Raw genomic sequence first — 16,910 nt, forward strand, 5'->3', positions numbered from 1 at the left:
TCTCCCGCGATCATAAAATGGGCTTTTGTTCTTCAGGTTCCTCCCCATGGCTGTTATTCCCTCCTCAGTCTTGCTGGGTTTGACACGGAGTGAGGTAGGCTTCAGCCCGAGAGATTTTCTGAGGGAAAAAGTGGCAGAGTAAGAGTGCCGCTCTCCTTTCGGTAGCCAATATCCTTTGCGTGCTCATAAATAGCCCTGATTCCTGACACCCATGCTACATAGATTTCCGAGTCTGTGTTGTGTCAACATCTTGATCAAGTACGTGTATAGCGTTTTCTTCTGAATTCTTCTTTGTGCCACTTTATATATCTTCCCTGCCCAGAGCGCCCGCACCCCAAAGTCCTCCCTCAAGCACCCCACTTAGTCACCCACTAAATCCGAAACGAAGTCACCCCTGGTCTTGCCCCATCTTGCACCGGCGGAGGAGATAATCGAATTTCCGCAGCTGCAGCCTCTCTCCTCCCCAGAGTATCAGAGGATGGAATTTCTTCCTAACGAGGCTAACAGGGGTATTGTTGTTTCAGGGTTTGTTGACAGGCGGAAGATTTATCCTCTCCGCTCTCCTTCCTGACTCAGAAGAGATTGCGGACCTGGAAGCTGCAGTGCCTCTGGGTCAGTTGGTAATTTAAAATTGATGACTTGGAAAGAGAATGGAGATAAAGATGCTGTCCTGGGATGTGTCCTTTTATAGAGAGGTATTGTAATTCGGGGGCATGACGTTCCCTCATGCAGTCCTTTGGAAAAAAAAAAATAGCACACAGTGGTTTATGGATGTACTCTGATCGCTGAGTTAATCAGCCCGATACGCACGGCCACCCCTTTCTGAGCGTAGAGACAAAGACGTACCACTTGGTGATTAGAACAGGGGATCGCGAGGGTGCTAATTGAAATCTTACAAGTAAAATGGTGTGATTCCGTTCTGTCCCATTCAAAACCAGACATGACTACTGTGCTATTAGAAGTCAAAATAGAGGCTACCTTGGGGTGGGGGTTAAGGACTGGAAGGAAACACAACGAGTGCTTTCTGCTGTTCTGAACATGTTCTGTTTCTTGATTCCTTTACCAATTCCACCAATCCGTACATACTTCTGATTTGTGCACTTCTCTTTGCAAAGCGTCCTTCATTAAAAAGCTTACCAGTAAATATCCGGCCCCCTTAACACTCTTTTTAGTCAAGTTCTCTGCTTACGAGTACGTCATAAGTTGAAGAAATCGCTGTCCAAAATGTATTTGGAAATCAGTGGTTTGATTAAAGGACATACGCCCCCCTCCAACCGAGTGTTCAGTTTCCCACTCAGGCTTCAGTGCCGTGTGCGTGTCAGTCCTGTGCCTGATCCTAACAGCTTGGCTTTGGTGACGCTTAACGCCGGAAAATCCGTGACTTGGATGGAGCTGCGACCTTAACGGGCTTCTTTATCTTACCAATGAATTATATCTTAGATATGTGCTTGCGTTGAAATATGCAGCCTGCCATTTAGTTATTGGTCACTGAAACCGCCCCACATCTTGGTGACAGCACTCACTCTCAGTGCCCGCAGGACAAGACGAGGGACCCTTGTGATCAAGCCTAGTGCTTCCTGGATGCTAATTCTTTCTCCACACAATGGCGCAGGCTTTGCTTTTACCACGTTACGGAATGAATCAAAACATTGAGACGGATGATACGGGTGCCCGCTTTACTCCCCAGGAACAAACCAGATGTAGTAAATGAATCCTTGGTGTGTTTTTTTTCCCCCTCCCTGCTGTAAATGTATTTATTTAATTTCTGGGGTGGCTATATCTTCACGTGGCGCATGAATCACAAAGTACAGATCGTATATAGGCAACGGTATTTCTCCCACCTCTGTTCTCCGTCAGCCAGTGTCCACGCCCCACCGTCACTGTCGATAGTGTCTTTGTATCTTCCAGAGACTATTAGTGTATATTCAAATACAATTGGAAAATATTGGTAAGAGCCTTCTGTCAGGCTTCTATGATCATTAAAAAAAAAAAAAAAATCCCTGTTTTGGGATCTTGCTGCTCAACTTGTGATCTTCGGACCCGTAGCATCAGCATCCCTTGGTCACTTGGGAATTTGCTAGAAATGCAGAATCTTAGGCCCCGGTCCAGAGCCACAAATCAGAATCTGCATTTTGCCAAGATCTCCAGGGCATCTGTGGAGCCTGAAAGCATGAGAGACAATGCTGTGGGGGAAAGGGACCTTGGGAGTAAGGAGATCGGTGGATTACAAAGGTACCCAGCTTATCCCAAAGGAATTCTTTGTTCTTGGGAGGAAAAACTAACTCAACGGAGCCTCATTATCCTTGTCACAGTTTCATCAGAGTTTTTTTTTTTAGGATTCTTTTTTACAAAGTTATTTATTTTGAGAGAGAGGCAGCACAAGTGGTGGAGGGGCAGAGAGCGAGGGAGAGACAGAGAATCTCAGGCAGGCTTGAACCCACGAACTGTGAGATCACGACCTGAGCCCAAATCACGAGCCGGACGCTTAACCGACCGAGGCATCCAGGCGCCCCGCATCAGAGAGTTTTCTGCTGTGCGGGTATGAGATGATGCTCAATTGTCTTCTTCGTGTATGGTTCTCTGAATGCCTGCCCGTCTCCTCTGGCCCTAGCGTTTGAGGACTTTCACCTGTACGTGTCTGGACCGGCATGTTGGCTGACTGGGTGTCGAGCAACGGACGTGGCCCCCACAGGGAGTCGGTGCCAGGGCCTGCCTAACAGGAGAATTTGGTAAGTTGCTGGCTTCCTAGTCCTCTTTCCCCAAAGTCCCTATCTCGCTCCCCCAGTCCGTTGCCGGCGTCTGCTTGCCTTCAAGCCTCCGTCCAGCGTTCTCACTTGGAGGCAGCGCCAGACCGCTTTCCAGCAACCACCCTCACCATCCTTTGTCTTTGCTCCGGGCCGTTCCTTTTGGGCTCAAGGATCCTACCCACAGACCTCAGACACGTTGTGCTGTTCCAGTCTGAGGATCTGGAGCCAGTTATCAACATGAAAAACAAGGGAAAGCAATTGCTTTTAGATTCTCATTGCTTCTTCGAATAAGAACATACTGATACTGTTTGCGGCTGTCAGTGGAGGGAAGAAATTCCACGGGTCGGTTGCGTCCCGCAGTGACGCGTGACCTTCTTTTTTGCTGGTTAAGTCTGTTGATGGGAGACATTTTTGGTATTGGTATTGGTATATTGTGGTTTTTCCAAGAAGGGCCCTAGTAAAACTTGACACACTTCCTTTCCTCTACTTTTGCAAGTTCTTTCCTGAATAGATACGAGCCACAGAACATACCTTATACCACTCGACCATTGGCTGCTACTCTAGGTTTCCTTCCCTGCAATTTACAGTCACTGGGCATCTGTCACAGTCTGATGCTGAGAATTTTGTCTAATGACCAAACCACATTTAAAAACTTTTTACTCCGGCAGGTGCGCTTAACACGCGACCTCCCCTCCTAACAGATTTTTAAGCGCGGGATACGTTATTGTGGACTGTTGGTACAGTGTTGCATAGCAGATCTGTAGAGCGTGTTCATCTTGCCTAACTGAAGCCTTATGCTTGTCAAATGAATTTTTATTATGTTATAAAACGTACGTATACGTACACATATAAAACGTATACGTACGTTTTATACGTACGTATATGTTACGATTTTTAAGCGGGATACGTTATTGTGGACTGTTGGTACAGTGTTGCATAGCAGATCTGTAGAGCGTGTTCATCGTGCCTAACTGAAGCCTTATGCTTGTCAAATGAATTTTTATTACATTATAATATACGTACAAAGGTGCACATCAGTGAGATTTCAAAGCAGGTTGCTCCCACGAAACCAGCACCCAGATCAAAACAAAACAAAACAGAACATGAGCTCCCTTGTGCCTCCTGCATGGTCACCACGTGCCTCCATGGGTAACCACCGTCTTGAGTCCTAAAATCATACTAAACCGGCCTGTGTATGCTGTACGTGAATGTCCTCCTGTACTGTGCTCCCTTGCGCCTGGCTTCCGTCACTAAGCATGAGGCCTGTATGACGCTCCAGCCGTATTCTGTGCAAAGTTGAAGATCGTTCATTCTCGTCGCTGCATTATTTATCCATTCTCCTATTGCTGATTGTTTTGTGGTTTCCAGTGTGAGGCTATTATGACTAGCACTGTTATGAAACTTCCTATCCGTGTCTCTTCATGAAAATACATTACGTTTTTCTCTTGGGTATATACCAAAGATGGAAATTGCTGGGTGATGCTGACTTTTTAACGTATCAAGGCCGATTATCTTGTATGCGTGAGTGCCAAAAAAGCAAGGTATGTGCTTAGACGGGTACGCATGCATTCAGACACCTAAGTACAAGAATTGGAGCTGGAATCTCCACCCCCCCCCCCAGCCTTGTGAAAAAGGATCTTTTTGCCTACCAGCAATTTCTGAGCTCCTGCCTTCTTCCAGCTTTCCAAGGATGCAGTGTTGATTGCTTTAGTTTATTTTATGATTTTAATGAGATCACCCCCTGCGCCAATAGCTTTTCCAAGCATGACACATCCCGGCTCCATAGCGAGAACCGAGTCAACTCTCAGCTGTGCGCCAGCAGCAGCTAAAAAATGGCTCTTCCTGATTATCTGCCGTAGGAGCTCCATCCTTGAGGGTGAATAGTAGAGGCAGGACATGCCATGAGCAGAGGAGGTGGTCGTCTGCATGCTGTCACTGGAAGCTCTGCCTGGCCCTTAAATAGCGCTGCCATCAGCACCCTCTTCCTAGAGGGCGTGGGACCCCCACCGCCCACGCTAGCATTTTAGGTTAGACCACGGAGGCAGGGGAGATGCTGCTGGAAGGCTACTGCTGAAATGTATGCGCTTCCTGCAGAGAGAAGAAGGGTCTTTGTCTGTCTCCCAGGGGGGTTAATAACTCATAAACTTGGCAGTTGGGAGAACTCAGTGCGTGTGGCACAGGAAAGAGGGTTTTAATGGAGGTGACAAGGCTAGGAGGTGAAACAGTGGGGACTTGAGGGGGAGGAACAGAGTCTTCGGGCAGTGTAAGGAGAGCCCGGGCCTGGAGGGGATTCCTGGCAAGACCCTACGGACCACCTAGAAGGCAGGGCCGGGGTTAAGAGAACACCCAAGAACAAAATGTCTGCTGAGAAATCACTCGGATCTTTAATGGTCTGTACTTTTCGATTCTCTGACTTCATCTGTTGAGTAAAACAGTATTTTGATTCTTACACTTAAAAATCTTTACTGTTTGTACTTTCTTTATTATGCTGATCTTATTTGGTATATTTTAGTCATTTCTTGTGGGAGAGGGTAATGGGGCCATAATTTGATAACTTCTCAGCTCCAGGCTGTTCAAGACTTTTTTCTGTCAAATGTGTAATATTTTCTCTTTATTTATGAATATATATATATATATATACACACACACACACAATACATACTATATATATGTATATATATATATATACATATATATAGTGTTGGATATCATTAAATTCCATCATAATGGTGATTTTGAGGGAGAGGAGGCATGTTCTTAGAGATTCACCCACATCGAACAGACTTCAAGAACCTTTATTGTTTTTCTGATTATAAAATAAGGCATACTCATAGGAAATTCAAATTTTACAGAAGTGAAGAAAATAGGAACCTCAAACCCTGGATATCTTGAGTGTATGTTAAAGGTATAGCGGGACTCAGGGATATCTGTTGCTCATATTTTTTGATAGTAAGGGCATACTTTTAAAGAAGTATTCTGACTACTTCTCATACAACAGGATTAAATGCATATATTAAATACATTCCTTATAACAAATGTCCGATTGGCCATGGGATGTGATGGCCCTTCTGGGAAACACAGCAGAGCCTGACTTTTTCCTTTGCCTCTTCCTGGCCCCTTCTCTGTCTTCCACTGAAATTTAGGAAGCAACGAGAGTAACTACATAACAAGACAACTCCCTGTATTCAAAAGGAATTTTTAAAAACCTAAGAAATGTATAAAAATTGCCACAAAAGATTATATAAGAATGTTCATAAGTCTTCCTCATCTTAGCCAAAACCTGGCGATGATCCAAATTTCCATCAGTGGGATAATGAATAAACAGATTGTGGTGTATCTGTGGTGTATCATTTGACATTATCAGCAGTGAAAAGGAATAAGCTCCTGATCAGGCAACATTAGGAGTGATTCTCAAGAGTGTTTTGTTGACAACAAAACTAAACAACAGAATGGGAGAAGATTTTTGCAAATGGCATATCAGATAAAGGGTTGGTATCCAAAATCTATGAAGAACTTATCAAACTCAACACCCAAAAAACAAATAATCCAGTGAGTAAATCGGCAAAAGACATGAACAGACACTTTTCCAAAGAAAACATCCAGATGGCCAACTGACACATGAGAAGATGCTCAACACCATGCATCATCAGGGAAATACAAATCAAAACCACAATGAGATACCACCCCCCGCCGGTCAGAATGGCTAAAATGAACAACTCAGGAAACAACGGATGTTGGTGAGGATGCGGAAAGAGGGGACCCCATTGCTGGTGGGAATGCAAACTAGTGCAGCCACTTTGGAAAACAGTATGGAGGTTCCTCAAAAAATTAAAAATAGAGCTATCCTATGACCCAGCAATTGCACTACTAGATGTTTATCCAAAAGATGCAAAACATGCTGACTTGAAGGGGCACATGCACCCCAGTGTTTATAGCAGCACTATCAACGATAGCCAAATTATGGAAACAGCCAGATGTCCATCAACTGAGGATAAAGAAGATGTGGTGTATATACAATGGAATATTACTCAGCCATCAAAAAGAATGAAATCTTGCCATTTGCAACAACGTGGAGGGAACTAGAGCGTATTATGCTAAGCGAAATAAGTCAGTCAGACAAAGACAAATGTCATGATCTCACTCACACGTGGAATTTAAGAAACAAAACAGGCACACAGGGGGAGGAAAAATAAGATAAAAACAGAGAGGGAGGCAACCATAACAGACTCTTAAATACAGAAAACAAACTGAGGGTTGCTGGAAGGGAGGGCGGTGGGGTGATGGGCTAAATGGGTGATAGGCATTAAGGAGGCCACTTGTTGGCATGAGCACTGGGTATCATATGTAAATGACAAATCACTAAGTTCTCCTGAAATTAAAAAAAAAAAAAGAATGTGTCTTTGAGCAAAAGAAACCAGAATCAAGAGTACCTAGTATATATGATTCAATTTATGTGCAGTTCTCGAACATTTGAACCTAATCCGTGGTGACAGAAATCGGAACAGTTGTTGGCTGGGATGGGGACTGGGTTGGGGGAGGTCATGGGCAGGGACTGGCTACAAGGGGCACAAGGGACTTTTGGGGATAATGGGAAGGTTCCATATCTTAAATGAGGCGGTGTGTTCACAGGCATATACATTTGTCACAATTCACCATTGTGTCTTATTATGATCTGTCCTCTGTGTTGCATAGAAATTCTATTCCAGCAAAAACAATCTTTTAGTAACAATTTTAATGTTTGTTTATCTTTGAGAGAGACAGACAGACAGAGTGAGTGGGAGAGGGGCGCAGAGAGAGAGAGAGAGAGAGAGAGAGAGAGAGAGAGAATCTGAAGCAGGCTCCAGGCTCTGAGCTGTCAGCACAGAGCCCGAGGCGGGGCTTGAACTCATGAACCGTGAGCTCATGGCCTGAGCTGAAGTCGGATCCCCAACTGACTGAGCCACCCAGGTGCCCCAGCAAAAGTAATTTTAAAAGAATCCTGTAGTAAGTGAGAGAGGGCATGTCGCACATGGCTCCATTGTGCCACCGACACACCTCTTACTTCTCCTTCCCTTCTGCCCCAGGCCTTCCGCGATACCAGGGACATGCTGAATGCCCACTGAAGGACTTCCTGGGGCCACCATCAAGCCCTGGGGTACAAGAGCCCGTGGATAAATACTCCAGCTTGTCAGGTGGACGATTCTGGAAGGTCTTCTATGGGCCGTTTGGTGGCCTTCAGGGAATCGAGTCACTGTAAGCTGCGTAAAGCACCTTGACAGCGGCCAGTTCTCCTTCCCTCGCGCACTCTCCCTTAACTTTCGCTCCTCCGTTTTGGGATCCACTCCCAAACAAATGACCTGCATCCCTACCTCAAGTTCTGTCGTCAGAGGAACCCAAACTGTGTAGGGTGGGAATTGCTGTGGTTCCTGCTCCAGTATTCCCCTGCTTCCTTATTCCTTTCTTTCTCCCCTCTCCTTTCATTCTTTAAGACTGTGTTTTAGGGAAAATAGAGGGGAAAGAAGATGCATTAGAGGGAGGGTTAGTAAGAGAAATAGATATATATATTCCCCATGAAAGCACCGTAATCTAATTGCAGAACATTTTCCTCGCCTCTGAAGCAAACCTTGTGCCCACGGGAAGTCACTTCCCACCCCGACTTGCCCCTGGCCCCTTCACTCTCCAGCCTCTGGCAGTTACTAATCAGCTTTGTCTCTCCGTGGTCTGCCCATTCTGGACATTTCGTATAAATGTGTTTAGTCAGGAGGTATAAACAACCCAAGACCATCAGGAGATGATTGGATAAACGAAATGTAGTATATACGTACCACATAGTATTATCCAGTCACGAAAAGCACTGAAGCTCTGACACGTGCTACAACGTGGACCTTGAAAATATTATAATAAATGAAAAAAAAAAAAACCCCTCAATCATAAAAGACCACATCTTGTACTATTCTATTTGTAGGAGATGCCCATTTACGTGGATTGGTCCTACCTTTTGGCTAGTGTGAATAGCGTTGCCCGAACCTTCAAGTACCAGTTTTTGTTTGGACACCTGTTGTTAGTTCTTTGGAGGTGTATACCTAGATGTGGCTTTGTTGGGTCATTTGACAGTTCTGTGTTCAGTTTTTCAAGGAACCACCAGACTTTTCGGTAGTGGCTGTACCATTTTATATTCCCACTGGTAATATGTGAGCATTTCAATTCGTACATTGCCTTTCTTTTTAACCTATTCCCCAAGCTTTCCCTCAACGTTTATGGGAAATACATATATAATCATCCCTCATTTACTTCTCGTAAAGTTGTAGATTTCTCTTACTAATCTTCCTCGAATGCACCTCCCTCCACCTCTAATTTTCCTAAAATGCGGTCCTTCGTCCTGACAGAATTCCATTGGGAGGATTTCAAGCCCTGAAAGAAGTAAGACAGAGCTCACGGTCTCTTTTCTCCCGGAAGATTCTTTGGTCCCTGAGGACATTTACCCACCTCCTGCCCAGAACCAGCTCTGTGTCGTAGTGAGTACTGGGAGACAGAGCTTTCGGCAGGACCTAAAATGCTAACGGTAGTGACCCCTTGATAGAGAAACTTCACCTGGCTTTTCCCCCCCTCCTCTCTCCTTCTCCCTCCCTCAGAATATTTTGTATAACTTTTCATGTCATACTATAAGAATGTATTGTTTGTAACTAAAAAACAATCGAAGGATAAAAAATGTGAGGCTTAAAAAAAAAATGTCCCCAACGATGTCTCAGTATTTAAACATGCAACACCAGTTATGTTAACTTAAGGTTGCTTTTCAAATTCCCTGTAATTCACAACATGCTAGGTTGACGTTGGACCCCCTCCCTCTGAATTGGAAGAAAGTCTCAGTTCTTTTAGCAAATACTTCTAAGAATCTCTTGGGATGCTCGTGATGAATGGTGTACAATTGTGAATATACTGAGAACCACTGAATTAGTGCATTTAAATCAGTGAAATTTCTAGTATGTAAGTCATCTGTCAGCAAAGCTGTTAAAAAAAAAAAAAAATTAGTCCTGGCCCAGGGAAGGGAATCAGTACTAATTTTAGCAAACAGTGTTCTTCCATTTTAAATTTGGTTGGTAAAATTCCAAGGATCATAAACAATGGAGAGAGAATTAGACACCTGTACTCATGTACTCTTTTCCCCAGATGTCCTCTTTTCTGCACTCATTCATTAGTTAAATTATTTAACAAATATTTAAGTATTAATTAGTACTGTGTGCATCTAGATCAGTTGTTAATTCAGAAAGAGAAACAAATTTCTTTAAAACAACACCCAAACCGGGACTATATGGAAAGGGGCCCTCTGACTTGAGAGCCTTGTGAGCCTGTGCTTTCGGTGGACAGATTTGGACTGTGGCCCCCTCTAGCCCCCTTCCTTTCAATGAGGAACAGGGACATAGAAACTCGCCTGATGCATCAGGATGGTTCCTAATCAAGGCTCATGTATTAGTGATAGTTTCTCTCTTCTTTTTCTTTCTTTTGTCTCTATTCTCGATGCTGTGGAATCAGGGGCTGGGGTGGGGGTGGGGGACAGCTGACCCGAAAGGGATGGTCCCTCCCAGGGTTGGCTGATTCCTGGAGAAAACAGACAGTTCGACCTGGAGTGTGCCTTTCATATGCAAACGAACAAATCCAGACCCCATACCTCGTCCGCCTCTTCCATCTGGCTCTTCCATTCCGGGCTGATATTCCCAGGTCCTCATCACCCCGGGGCCCAATCAGACAACTCAGGACGGCCCCAGACCACGCTGCAGAGATTATCCAAACCAGGCAACCCTAAACCTGTTTATCCTGTCCTTGCAGCGAAAACCACAGTAAAGGCTTCTACCCACATTGTCTCTTTACTCTTTCTGCCTCCTGCCTGTGCGACCCTGCGCGGTGTGGCGTGCCCCTTCTTCCGGGGATCTGTGAGTAACAGACTCTCTTTTCAATGGTAACATCTTTTGATCGGTTGGCTCCGTCATATATTACTTGAATAAGACAAACCTTACCTTTTAAAACAGCTGGCCGTATTTAAGGCTAAGTCTTCAAAGAGCAAGAGAACCAGGCGTTGATATGGGTGGCTCCGTTCTGCCCTGGGCCTAAGTATTAGAGGGGAAGATTTGTTCTGCACATAAAATACAGTGACTATCAGGATAGATTCAGAGATGCTGATAAGCATCCCTTTAGACTGTAAGAAGTATTTGGTGTGTGTGTGTGTGTGTGTGTGTGTGTGTGTGTGTATGTGTGTGTATGTATAGGCCTTGATTCAATTTCAGTAGGTCAAGACTCCAACATCAATTTAACATGTCATGAATTACAGGGAATTTGATAAGCAACCTTAAGTTTGCATAATTTAATAGAGTTGCATGTTCAAATATTGAGACACCACTGGGGGGATTTTTTTTCAAAAGCGCTCACATTCTTTTCTCCTTTGATTTATCGTTTTCTAGTTATAAATAATACATTCCTACAGTAAAAAAAAAAAACAATAGAAAGCTACACAGAATTTTCTGAGGGAGAAAGAGAAAGGAAGAGATTGAAATAAGAAGGAAAAAAAAAAAAACAGGCGCAATTTCTCTACCAAAAAGTAACTACCGATATCCCTTTAGGTCCTGGTAAAGGCACTATCTCCCAGTACTCAGTACGGCACAGAGCTGGTTCTGGGCAGGAGGTGGGCAAATGTCCTCAGGGACCGAAGAACCTTCTGGGAGAAAAGAGACTGTGACTTCTGTCTTATTTCTTCCATGGTTTGAAATAGTCCCCGTGGAGGTTTGTCAGTGGGAGGGACATGGAAATCCCCAAAGGGACCATCACAGAGACGAACCCTTGATGGGTGATTGGGGTCCAGTACCAGGCCCTACATCTGGGTGGATGGGAGGTTGTCTCGGACACAGTGTATGTGATCCAGCTCCGACAGCTTCCCTTACGTAGAAAAGGGGCTTTAGGGACAGTAACGGAGTGCGTGAATGTAAACTTGGTTAGAGCTCAATAACTAACTCGAGTGGTATTGCGTTTCCTTGAGAACCGGCTGTGGCTGGCAGAGATCTGGACGAGGGTGAGGGTCCCAGGTTCCCACTGGCACCTTATGGGGACCACAAAGGCAAGAAACAGAGGCTTACTAGGGGTCGAACAGAACATATCTAACTTTTGTGCCAAGTCTGAATGTGTCACATGCCTTTATTTATTTAACCCTTATCCTTTAACACTCGCAATACAATGAGAGGGTTGCAGTAAAGAAATCACTCCCATTTACAGAGGAGCAGGTGACGCACAGAGCATTGAAATAGTTCACAGCGCTCCTGAAGGGCTGCGCTAAACTGTACTCTTCGTCGGACATATTCACTTTCCTCTCCACACACCTCCTTCTTGCTCTGTTGACTGGGGACTTGACCCCTGCCCTTCACTCACCTGTTCTCGCAACACGGACTACCCCAGAAGTTAGTGGCTTAAGACACGACCTGATTAGTCCTCATGATTCTGTGGTTTTGCTGGCGCTTAGCTGGAGTTTCCTCTGCTGGTCTCACTTAGGGTCTCTTCATGTACCCACCTCAGCTGGGATCTAGCTGAGGCCAGGATGGTCTCTTATCCTTCAGGACTCCCCTTCACATGGATTCTATTCACTCTGTTGTCCAGTCTGGATTTTCTTCCAACTTGTGCCCTAGGGCACAGGAAGTTGAAGCTGCCAGCCTTCTTAAGAGCTGGGCTTAAAAAATCCTCAAGTGATGGGCATGCAGGCTGGTGCAGCCACTCTGGAAAACAGTATGGAGGTTCCTCGAAAAATTAAAAATAGAACTACCCTACGACCCAGCAGTTACACTACTAGGCATTTATCCAAGGGATACAGGTGTGCTGTTTCGAAGGGACACGTGCACCCCTACGTTTGTAGCAGCACTATCCACAATAGCCAAAGTATGGAAAGAGCCCAAATGTCCATCGATGGATGAATGGGTAAAGAAGATGTGGTATATATACACAATGGAGTATTACTCGGCAATGAAAAAGAATGAAATCTTGCCATTTGCAGCTACGTGGATGGAACTGGAGGGTACTATGCTAAGTGAAATTAGTGAGAGAAAGACAAAAATCCTATGACTTCACTCATAGGAGGACTTTAAGAGACAAAACAGATGAACATAAGGGAAGGGAAACAAAAATAATATAAAAAATAGGAAGGGGGACAAAACATAAGAGACTCATAAATACGGAGAACAAACAGAGGGTTCCTGGAGGGGGTGTGGGGGGGGTGGGCTAAATGGGTAAGGGGCATTAAGGGATCTACTCCTGAAATCATTGTTGCACCATATGCTAACTAATTTGGATGTAAATTTAAAAAAAAATAGAATTAAAAATAATACTAAAATAAAAAAAAAATCCTCAAGTGACCCTTCCTGCCACATTCTGTTGGTCCAAGCGAGTTCACAAGGCCAGTCCAGATTCAAGAGGAAGGGAAACAGGCCCCACTTTTTGATGGACATAGCAGCATATGCATACAGAAAAGGAAGGAATTGCTGGTAGAAACCATACCACGTGACTTCCTTTATTTAGTAAAAAAAAATATGAGTGGATGTGACATCCAAGCAGAAGCTTTAAGAATGTTTGCAGAGTATAGTTTAGTCTCCGCTGTCTTCCGCTAGAACATGTATTTCTCAAATCAAGATCCCTCCTTCAGTCAAGAAGGCACATGGTACAGAGCCTATCATGACCCAGAGTCAGGATCATGCTCAAGGCAGCTTACCTATGGCTACTTACACGTCGGATGAAGGAGAAATATGTATTTGTTGCTGTAATCAACATTTGTTTGTTAGGCAGCGTAACCCAGTGGTAACTGACTAGTACACACGTAGAGCTGGGATTTGAACTCAGGCAGCATAGTTTGGGAATCCATACTCTCAGCCAGCACCCTCTCCACTTGACGTGGATTCAGTGATAATCCGAGTTCAACTTTGGATTAAGGAGGCCTTGGATGTTCTGAGACAGATGGAAACCATTGGGGAGGTGCTGAGAGAGACGTGGTGCAAATGTGAGGAGGTATGGGCTACAGGAAGAAGGTGAACTGTTAGAAGGATATATGATCAAATTTGTATCAGAAGCTGGACAAGTGGGCCATTCTCCTTATTCAACTACTATGTGCAACCCAGCTCGTGCCTCAGCTGTACCTTAGCTCCCCTCCTAATTAAAGGAAGCTTTTACTTTTATTGTTTAGCATTTTTAAAAACCTGAAAAACAGAACCAGGTTACCTTGTATGGGGGAGACATATTCCCTCGGGAGTCAGCATTGCAAACATCTTTACTGATCTTAAAGCCCGAGACAGAACTGTTAAAAATGTCATTGTATTTTATTTATTATTTTTTATGATTATTTTCTTTTTAGAGAGAGAGAGCCTGAGCCGGGGAGAGGGGCAGAGGGACAGAGAGCATCTCAAGCAGGCTCAACGCCGAGTGTGGAGCCTGATGGGGGGGCTCGATCCCAGGACCTTGGGATCCTGACCTGAGCTGACATCAAGACTCAGATACTCAATTGGCTGAGCCACCCCGGTGCTCCTAAAAATTTCATTTTAAGTGCTGAGAGTTTTCTCTAAACCAGTGCAATGGTCACCTCTCAGGTCTCCTGTTACCCGGCCTGTGAGCATTATGAGACAGAGCCGAATACCCCTCATCCATTAATTGCACTTCCTCCATGTGGCTCCTGAAACCCTGCGCCCTTGGGGTTCCTCCTCCCGCCCTGGTTGTTTTTTCTCAGTATCTTTTGCCAGGTCCTCCTTTCCCGAGCTCCATTTTCAGTCGTTATCTTTCCTCTGTCTACGCCCGCTTCTTTGGTGAACTCATTTGATTTTGAAATAGTTGACGTTCTGTCCGTGTCCCAGTGACCCCAAATTTACCTGCAGCCCAGACCCCTCTCCTCAACTCGAGGCATGCTCATGTGGCTGCTTATTTGACATCTCCATTTGGACATCAGATCTTTCAAAGTCACCATTCCGAATGGAACTCCTGGTTTCCTCCCGCTCTACTGCTGGTGTTTCCATCTCAGTTGATGGCAACTCCATCCTTTGGGGAGTTACTTAGCCCCAGATCTTTGGAGCCATCTATATTCTTCCTTTTTACCCTCCGTATTCAGTCCATCAGGAAATTATGTTGATTCTACCTTCCACATATATTCACAATCCCCTTCCTTCTGATTACCTCCCCATAACCACGATGCTCTGAGCCCCAATCGCCTCTCACCTGGTTCATTGCCATTGCCTCCCTATGGGTGTTCTTGCCTCTACCTTCACTCCGTTGCAGTCACTGTCAACAGAGTCAACAGACTGATACTTTGAGACGTAAGATCACGGCGCTTCTCTGCTTCAGTGGCTTTTCATTTCATATTAATATAAAGCCACAGCCCTTAATTTAACTTGCAAGGCTCTAGATACGATCTGTCTCCCGTCAGACAGAGAGCACTTCGTCTTGTACCCTGAGTGCAGGCGTCGATCCAGACACATAGGAGGTATATAAATATGTACTGAATGGATAAATGAATGAAACTGGTTATAGGAGAAGCCTTCAGTCCCCCAGCGAAAGGTAAGATATGTTTGTTCAGAATAGAGGTGTTGTGTCTTGATCGTTAAAGTCAGAAGTCTAGCGAGGTGTGTTCCTGTTTTTCACAAAAGCTGGTAAGACAGTACAGATGGAGAGGAGTTTAGCCTGCCTCACCAAATTCTTCCTTTTCTTCTGCTTCCAGGACTGGGTTGGATGAATTCAGCAGCCCTCAGCTACACTGTAATGGCCCATGGCCACATCTGGCGTCTCTGAGCTCACACAGCTGTTCTGTCAACTCCCTGGGGGTTTATGTCCCCTCCTCTTCTAGGAAACTGCACTGCCTATTGGCAATTAGCCCTAATGAAGCAGCAGGAGTTTCCTGAGGGGAATGCATTGCTGACAAGTATAATTACTATTAGCAGCTGTGGGGCCTCTGGCTCCGTGAAAGGAACCCATCCACCTGTCAGAGCGGGCAGCAGGACTGCCAAAGCCGCACCTAGCAGTCAGTTCATGTCTCTAAGCCAGGCCAGCTCTGTGCCGAAAACAAGAGACTGGCATTTGGAAACCAATTGAGAGCTCTTACTTCAAATGTTCAAGTTTCTGCAGCCCAGCTGCATGGGTTGTGGAGCCGTAGCAAATCACCAATTCACATCTCTCCGTTCAGTGCGATCCTTGTCTCTTCCAAGCGTCCACAATGCCTGCCTATCCTTAGAAAGCAGTGGGGACCCCTCACAGGGATGCAGGAATGTCTAATTGTGTTTATTTTGGTCAAAAAAGAAAGGAGACAGGTTTTGCTGATAACTGACTGACCCTAGTTTCTTTAGTGGGTCAGTGTATGAGACCTTCCCGTCTCTTCTGGGAGAAGATGTGCAGTTCTCCAGTGAGGAGGGTTTATGGTGGCGCCCTTTTGGTGCTGTGTTTCTATGGAACTAAATGTGATTGCCGATTCTTTTCTGCTTCTGAAAGATGGAATCTAACTGTACTCCCACTTGAATCCAAGCTTAGTGACTTACTTGACCAACAGTGTATGATAGAAGTGACTCTGTGCCAGTTGTGGGGCTAGCGTACGAAGAGACTAAGCGCTTCTGCATTGCACTTTTAGAACCTTGGGCAACCATGCCGGGAGGAAGCGCAAGCTATGCAAATGGACAGGCCGTGTGGGGAGATGGCTGGTGGCCCCGGTGTTCTGTCTCCCAGTCAACTCATCCCAGATGACGTCCCCAGCATCATGAAGCTGAGATGAGTTGTTCTCACTGTGCCTTGTCCAAATTGCTGACTGACAAAATGTTAATATTGAATAATACTGAATTATTGTTTTAAGCTCCTGTACTCGGGCATAGTTTACAGCAGTAGTTAGTAGAAACAATGACCAGTTTTCGTAATTGAGAGGATTTCGTGCTTGAGAGGATTTAGAGATTGTATTAAGAAGTTTAAATAAACTCTTGAGGCACTGATAGGGACCTCAAGAGATTCTTACAAAGAATCCTCAGATGGATGAAAACACCAAGACTAATACCAGTAAACTTAGGAGCTGACCGTCCTCCTCGTTCGAACTAGGTTTTCATCGCCCATATTGTGAGGTAAAAAGGTGACACTTTTATGAAACCTAACAAGTAGTTATCCCCAAATCTGAGATTATTAGAGAAGACCATTTGAAAAATT

The 16,910-nt window shown here is 44.9% G+C and overlaps 1 long non-coding RNA gene across 1 annotated transcript in view; it reads left to right on the forward strand.

Annotated features, from left to right (window-relative positions):
• The first annotated feature begins 605 nt into the window (after positions 1-605).
• The window catches only part of LOC124509435 (uncharacterized), a 29,092-nt gene continuing 12,787 nt past the window's right edge, over positions 606-16,910 (forward strand). The window contains exons 1-3 of the long non-coding RNA XR_006961440.1: positions 606-695; positions 2,612-2,729; positions 7,811-7,979. This is a non-coding gene — a long non-coding RNA (uncharacterized LOC124509435). The remainder of the gene's footprint in view (positions 696-2,611; positions 2,730-7,810; positions 7,980-16,910) is intronic.

Source organism: Lynx rufus, unplaced genomic scaffold (assembly GCF_022079265.1).
Source record: "Lynx rufus isolate CCGP_SWC_20201006 ecotype Redwood Valley unplaced genomic scaffold, mLynRuf1.p SCAF_14, whole genome shotgun sequence".
NCBI lineage: Eukaryota > Metazoa > Chordata > Mammalia > Carnivora > Felidae > Lynx > Lynx rufus.